This window comes from Lepus europaeus, chromosome 3 (assembly GCF_033115175.1).
Source record: "Lepus europaeus isolate LE1 chromosome 3, mLepTim1.pri, whole genome shotgun sequence".
NCBI lineage: Eukaryota > Metazoa > Chordata > Mammalia > Lagomorpha > Leporidae > Lepus > Lepus europaeus.
Window position 1 is genome coordinate 110,455,007 of NC_084829.1, and position 8,011 is coordinate 110,463,017.

The 8,011-nt window shown below is 46.9% G+C and overlaps 1 pseudogene; it reads right to left on the minus strand.

Annotated features, from left to right (window-relative positions):
• Positions 1–407: 407 nt before the first annotated feature.
• Positions 408–5,503, minus strand: LOC133756631 (tight junction protein ZO-1-like; annotated as a pseudogene).
• Positions 5,504–8,011: the final 2,508 nt, after the last annotated feature.

The following is an 8,011-nucleotide window of genomic DNA, read 5'->3' on the forward strand; positions in this document are numbered from 1 at the left end:
GATAATAAAATAAAATATGTGTGCTAGGCCAGAGCCATAATAAAGTTTGAAACAATGTACTTTGGAAATAACAGAACTAAATGCACCCCCATTAGTGGCTGGTATTTTAACGGAAATCAGTATGTGAAGTGAAGCAGTGACTATAAAAACAAATACAAAATCATTACAGAGCAAAGTATCTTTGAACCTCCAGCCAATAGCAAGAGTTCTTCAGTCACAGACATGCAGTTTGCGGCATGTGTTCTGATCATGGTTCAGGGGCATGCGCACAGTCTTGACCAGTCCAAACAAATGTTTAATGTGAACAAACTGTAGTATCAATTCTAAGAAAAATAGAATACTTGATAGAGTGGTTCCATTTTAGACTTGGTAAATTTAACCCAGCTTCACATTATTTAATCAAGTTCCTATAGCTTCAGAATTAAAAGAATCAAGACAGACACACAGTTTGCTCCCACAAGGTAATTTGGATCTCCAGGAAGACACTTGTTTTGCCAGGTTTTAGGATCACCCGACGAGGAGTCAGATGATTTTAGAGCAAAAGACCAACATCAGGAGTCACGGACGCACAGTGTGGCAAGCGCAGCTCCGCGGGCTTCAGGAACTTGAGGCCATGGGGCCCGCACATCACTAAGGGGCTTAGCAAGGTTTCACCTTTCTCTTTATCCAAAGGTGGGAGGATGCTGTTGTCCCAGCAGACCTTGAAATAGATTTCCTGCTCGATTCCTTCGGGAATGGCTCCTTGTGGGATAATTATACCGACGCCGGTTTCTATGGAACTCAACACCCCACCATTGTTGTTAACCATGCCTCGGGCTGTGGCCACCACCGTGTGCCCATCCTTGTCTTCGTCTTCTTCCACGGCGGATGGGCCCACAGGAGCAGCTCTAGGCACTGTGCTGATATTAGTTATTTGGTACTTGGGCTTCTCTGCGTGGATGGAGAAAGTTTCCACTGCGCTGTCACACTCAGGAGGCTGTGTGAAACTGTGCGCTTTCCTAAGAGTGTTTGGAGAAGCTGGGGCTTTTGCAGGCAAGTCAGGTTCATGTACAGTGTCACCTGGCAGGAGATTGTGGTTCAACTTAGGACTTTCAAATTTGCACTCGAATGGCCGGGCAGAACTGGTATATGGTTTTGGTGTGAATCGGTTGTAGGCTGGAGTGATCGTTTTCTGAGTCTGTTCAGCTCCGTTAACTGGGGCTTTCTCCCGAAAGCTTTTCTGGGGATATAAAGCAGGCTGAGCGGCATCTTCTCGGTGCGGTGCTCTGAAAGCTGCTGGCTTACTCTGAGATGGAGGTGGGTCTGGTTTGGATACCAAAAAATTCTGAAAATCCAATGGCACTGAATTACCTTCACCATGTATCCCCTTCGAGTGCATATGGAGAGAAGAGCTGGCACCAGGCTGGGCCGCCTGCGAGTACTGCGAGGGCAGTGGGGGAGGGGGAGGGGTGGGCTGCACTGGCTCATAGCGCTTCTCACCGAACGATCTGTCCAGAGCATCAGCTTCAGCTTTCCCCTTTGAAGAATAACTAGAACAATTTGGTTGGTTCTGAGAATGAGCCGGCTTGGCAGGCTCTGAGAGATGGCTGGCAGGAATGTGTGCCGCAGGCTTGTTCTCGAACCTTCTCCTGTCAAAGTACGAGAGCTGCTTTCCGGTAATACTCTTCATCTTCCTCCGGATCGTAATGATTTGACCGGACAATATCTTCAGGAGGCTTCATTTGCGGTTTTTGAGGCTCTGGGAACATGACAAACTGAATTGGTTCTGAGGGGTGGATTTAGGCCCAGTGACGGGAGCACCTGGAAGTTTGGATGCTTCTGGAGGCTTAAAACTGGCCGTGTCATTCACCTCCTTCTTGTTCTCCAGGGATGCAGACCTTTTGTTTTCAAACATTTTCACTCGGGTGAGCACAGACTGCGGTTTCATTGCTGGGTCCTCGTCCTCCTCAGTTAGGGATGGAGGTGGGGGCAGTGGCTTGGTGCTGGAAGGCAGGACTTCTGGCTTGTGCTGAGAGGGAGGCATGAGCAGAGGGATGACTGTGGCGCTGTGGAGAGGTTCCTAGTGGCCTGTTCTAGAGGCAAACCCTTGAGGTGGGATTTGCTCGTAATTTCGTGAGTACTGGTCAAAGTACTGCTTGGGCGGCGCTTCTGGTCTCTGTTGCGCACATCATACCCGGCAGCTGGCTGCTCTTCATGCCGCAGGGTGGAGGTTCTGGGCGGCTGTTCGTAGCGTGGCCGACTGTCGTAGTACAGGGGGGCTGGCTCTTCAAAACGTGGGAAATAGCCTCGTTCTGAGGGCTCATCAGGGTGCTGTCTAGGGTCAAGGTCTCGAGGGTGCTGACTGTCGAAAGGCGGCCGAGGCTGGTAGGGCTGTTTGTCATCATAGTACGACCACTGTTCTTCATATGCAGGCATGCGGTCCTCGTATTGCAGGCGATGGTCATAGTTTCGAGAAAAGGGTCTGTGTAGCCGGAGGACTCCTATCTGTATGTGGGCTGCTCGAGGTCTCTGCTGGCTTGTTTCTCCACGTAGGGAAGCTGGGGTTCATAGGTCAGACTGGGCTCTTTCTCAGGCCTCTGCCCTGGGTGACCAACAGCTGGCTGTTTCAAAGCTGGATTCTGTCTCATCACTTCCCCAGGATACAGATCCTTTCTATAGACCTGTTGAGAGGCTGTCTTAAATCCTGGGGAGTTATTCTAGGAACTGGCTGTGGCTGCGCTTGTTTGGTTTTCATGATGCATCCCAGAGGAGTCCTCTCTTACAGGCTCAGAGGACCCTGTAATGGCAGGCTCCGGGGGAGTCCCAACCTCATCATTAAGAGTTTCATCTAGTTCTTGATCAGTGTAGGCCCCGCCTTCTGTATCTGTGTCTTCGAGTCAGAAGTGTGTCTATACATTTGAGTGTTCACTACCTGGGGCTGACAGGTAGGACAGACGATCATCATGCAAATCAAGGTCATCACTTGTAGCACCATCTGCCTTTCCCTCAGAAACCCATACCAGCTGGTTCTGCTGTGGCTGGATTGCTTCTTTCAATGCACCATACCAGCCATCGTTCACTGAATTTAAGTTAATTGTAGTTGTAAAAAGATGGTGATTGTTTTTACGGAGTTTGTGAGAGCACTCATATAACTTCCTGGTACTTTTCTGAGATTCTGGACATAACCTCATTCTCATTGTTTTCACACCTTGCTTAGAGCCAGGGTTAAGGAAAACAACAATTGGATACCACTGGGCATAATTAAGACGATCTACTGCATTTGGTATTACGTCCAATAAGGCATGCTTGTCTTGATCTATTATTTGCTTTATTGTATGAAGTCGAATAATGCCAGAGCTACGTTGGTCAGTTCCAGCATCTCGCGGTTCACTTTTTGCAGTCTGATAAATATCTGGTTCTTCTCTGGCCAGCTTTTCTCTGGCAACATCGGCTATGGGTCCAAAGATGGTTACAGGCCTCAGGAATCCAGCTTCTCGAAGAACAACCCTTTCATAAGCTGGAAATTTCGTCTGAACTGGCTGGGCTGGCAAATCCTCTCTGCTTTTTCGAAGATTCCTCTTGGAGCTGCGAAGACCCCAGAACCTCTAGAAGTCAGCACGATCGCCTCCCGCAGTTTTGGGAAGTGTATACTGCACACTGGCCAGCTGTTCAGCTCTGTTCTTATTAGGGATGATGCCTTGTTCCACCTCCTTATGATTTTTGCCAATTCGAATAGCAAGCCAAGAGCCCAGTTTTCCATTGTACAAGGTATCCACAACACGAAATACCTCTCCCTTGTTAAAACTACGTCCATAGGGAGATTCCTTTTCTTATTCAAAATGGGTTCCAATATAGAGAGAATCTCCAACATCTGCTTCTACAATGTGACGATAAACATCCTTCTTCCTCTGGACCAGGATGGTCGCTTCTTCTCCTTTAGGGAGGTCAAGCAGGAAAAGGACAGGTTCTTCTCTATGATATTGGTGAAATCCACATTGTTTACCCTGAGAATCTGATCACCCTCCTCTAAGCCTTCTTTAGCAGCAGGGCTATCTTCCAGAATGCCAGCCACAAATATTCCGACATCATTTCCACCAGCCAGCCGCAGACCCACGCTATCTCCTTTTCTGAATTTTACCAATTTCATGCTGGGCCGAAGATTCCTGTCCTCGTGCACTGAGTTAGGCAGGACACCATCAGATGGGCTGACAGGTAAATCCATGTCTGGTTGTCCAACTTGAGCATACAGACTTTGGTTCTGGAAGGGCAGGTGTTTGCTTCTCATTTCTTTCAGCAGTAATTGCTTCCACTGTTTTAGGTGTGTGGTCATCTCCATGCTTTACAGGAGTCGAGACAGCCCCAGGCTTAGAAATTCTCTCTTCTTCTCTGCTCCGGAGACTGCCATTGCTGGGCTGCTGCGGAGACTGTCTGGAGTGGTCGGAAGGCTCAGACCGCTGGGGACCGGCTGCTGCGTCCTGGAGGCCTGTCGTGTGACCGGCCAGAATGATCTGATGCCAGTGACTGGATTTCTGAAATGTCATCTCTCTCGGAGGCATTAGCAGAATGGCTACTGTCAGAAAGGTCAGGGACGTTCAGCAAGGTAGCCCTTTCATCTATCTGGACTGCCATTTTCAACTTGCCTTTAGACCTTTCTATCAACGTCTTCACATCAGTCAATGACATATTTTCTGTCACCGTACCATTTATCTTCAATGCGACATCACCTTCTTGAAGGTTGCCATCTCTTGCTGCCAAACTATCTTGTGAAATTTCCTTTACAAATATGTGGCTGGCCAATCGAAGACCATATTCTTCATTTTTCCAAGACTTCACCAAAGTGACTTTGGTGGGTTTGGCAGGCTGGCTAGAGGCCACTGAGCGCCTATCTGATCGCGGAGACAAGCTCCTCTCTCGACTCAAACTTCTATCCCTTGCCCAACTCTTTGCAAATCTGGGTTAACACAAAGTGCGAGGTTACTAGGTAAAGTCCAGGGAGTGGTTGTCCAAGCAACTAAATATATATTTTTATCTTCCTCCAAAGGGAAAGTTACAAATCCATAAGTTGTGGATACAGAGTTTTGTAGTCATTGTCAAAGTCAATCCATCGGCCAAGTCTGGTAACAGTAGACTTCCACTCTGTAGAGTATCTCATCACAATTGCTCGGCACTGATTGTTATACTCTGCAATACCCATTTTGGCAACATCCTCTGGTCCTTTGATCCCCAGTGTCTTGTCAATTTTGTATTCCACAGGTAAACCATGACAATCCCATCCAAATCTTCTGTCAACGTGAAACCCACTCTGGTGAGCATATCTTGTAACTATATCTTTAATTGTCCCTGCAAGTATATGTCTATAGTGAGGCAGTCTGGTTGCAAAAGGAGGCCAATCATAGAAGATAAATTTTGGCCTGTGTTTTGATTGCTTTAAGCATTCCTGAAAACAATTAAATTTAGACCAGAACTGCAAAATTTTCTCTTCTTCAGCAGGAAAATTGATGTTTTCTGGAACTTGTTGAACCATTTTGTTGTGACTACTTGTATATCTTCTTTTCTTCTTTGGTGAAATGTTTATTCATCCTTCAACTATTAGTTTGCAGAGTTCTTCAAACAGTCTGGATATAAGTACCTTATCTCATACATGATTTGTAAAAATTTTTTCTCATTCTGTGGGTTATCTTTTTATTTTTTTGGTAGCATTTTCTGAAACATAAAACCCATCCTCATGGGTCCAGGGACCCCAGCACCTGGGCCATCTTCTGCTGCCCTTCCAGGCACATTAGCAGGCAGCTGGATCAGAAGTGGAGCATCCAGGAATCAAACCAGTGCCCACACGGGATGCCCACACTACAGGTGGCAGCCTAACCCATGACTCCACAGCGCCAGCATCCAAAAAATTATTTTGATGAACTCAATTTATCTATTTTCATTTTGCTGCTTGAGCTTTTTGTGTGAAATCTAATACATCATTAACCAAACCAGATTGAAAAATTTCAGCTTAGGAGCAGGCATCTGGCACAGCTGTTAAGATGCCACTTGGGAGGCAGTGTTGTGGCACAGTGTGTTAAGATGTCATCTGCAATGCTAGCATCTCCTATAAGCACCAGTTCCAGTTACTGGCTGCTCCATTTCTGATCCAGCTCCCCTTCTGCACCTGGGAAGACAGCACAAAAGATGGTCCAGGTACCTGGGCCCCTGCAATCCACGTGGGAGTTCCAGGCTCCTGACTTTGGCCTGGTCCAGCCCCGGCTGCTACGGCCATTTGGGAAGTGAATAGGCGATGAACAATCTCTCTCTCCCCTACTCTGTAACTGCCCTTCAAATAAATAAATTTAAAAAAAGATGTCACTTGCAGTGTAGGGTACCTGGGTTTCTACTAGCCAAGCATCCTGCAAATGTGCTCCCTGAGATGCAGCAGTGATGCCATTCATGTGGGAGCCTGGACTGAATTCCAGGCTCCTGGCTTTGGCCTGGTCCAGCCCTTGCTGTTATGGACAATCCTCCCCCTCCCCTGTGTATATTTCTTTGTTTTTCTGCCTTTCAAATAAAAATAAAGATGTATAATGGCTAATGTGCTAATTAAAAGCCAAAATTTTTAGCTTACATTTTAGTCTACGATCCACTTTGAGTCATTATTATATATGGTATGAGGAAGTGGTACACAGTACTTTCTAAGTTATTACACAACTGTGTCCAAATCACATTCTTAATTATTTTTCAATTACAATATAAAATTCAGTAATGACAGTCAACATGTTTCTTTTCTTTCTTTTTTTTTGACAGGCAGAGTGGACAGTGAGAGAGAGAGAGAAAGGTCTTCCTTTTCCGTTGGTTCACCCCTCCAATAGCTGCTGTGGCCGGCACGCTGTGGCCGGTGCACCGCGCTGTTCTGAAGGCAGGAGCCAGGTGCTTCTCCTGGTCTCCCATGGGGTGCAGGACCCAACCACTTGGGCCATCCTCCACTGCACTCCCAGGCCACAGCAGAGAGCTGGCCTGGAAGAGGGGCAACCGGGACAGAATCCGGCGCCCCGACCGGGACTAGAACCCGGTGTGCCGGTGCCACTAGGCGGAGGATTAGCCTGTTGAGCCACGGCGCCGGCCTTGTTTGTTTGTTTTTCTAAGATTTATCTACTATTTGAAGGGCAGAGTGATAAAGAAAAGGAGACAGAGAGGAATCTTCCATCCACTGGTTCATGGTAGCAACAGCTGGGGCTAGACTAGGCTGAATCCCTGAACTCCATCTGAATCTCTCAAAGGGGTGGCAGGGACTCAAGTACCTGAGCCACCACTTGCTGCTCCCCAGCCACTTTAGCAGGGAACCGGATTGGAAGCAGGGTAGCTGGGACTTGAATTGGCACTCCAATATGGAATGTGGGCACGCCAAATGGTGGCTTAACCCGCTAAGCCACAGCACCTGCTTCCTCTTCTTTTTGAGGGAAATAGGTAAAACTTTTAAAAGTCCTTAAATCTAAAAAATTAAGAATCCCGCATTTTAAAGTTTACTGCAATGTTCCATTTGATCCTTTTTATTGCTACTCATGGACAAACTACATTTCTGATTTGGTCCCTGATGAAAGAAGTCCTAAAGTGTCTTTCTAATGTTTTGATAACAACCTCATGCAGAAGCGCTTGATCAATTTGAGACTTAACTGCCTAGGGAGTATTGAGAGAGAGAGAGAGAGAGAGAGAAAGTTCTACATCTTCTGGTCATTCTGCAAATGGCTGTGCTGCTAGGCCAGGCCACGGCTGAGATCTCAGAGCATCTTCCAGGTCTCCCAAGTGGATTCAGGTGCTTAAGCACTTGGGATGTCTTCCACTGCTTTTCCAGGCTCATTAGCAGGGAGCTAGATAGGATGTGGAGGAGCTGGGTCTTGAACTGGCGGCACCCATATGGGATGCCAGCGTCACAGGCAGAGACTTCACCTGCTACACCACAACACCGGCCCCAATCATACAATTTTTAAGATGAAAGTTTTTTTTTCTAATTTTATTTTTGAATTCTTACTTAGAGCAAATGTCACAGAACCACATG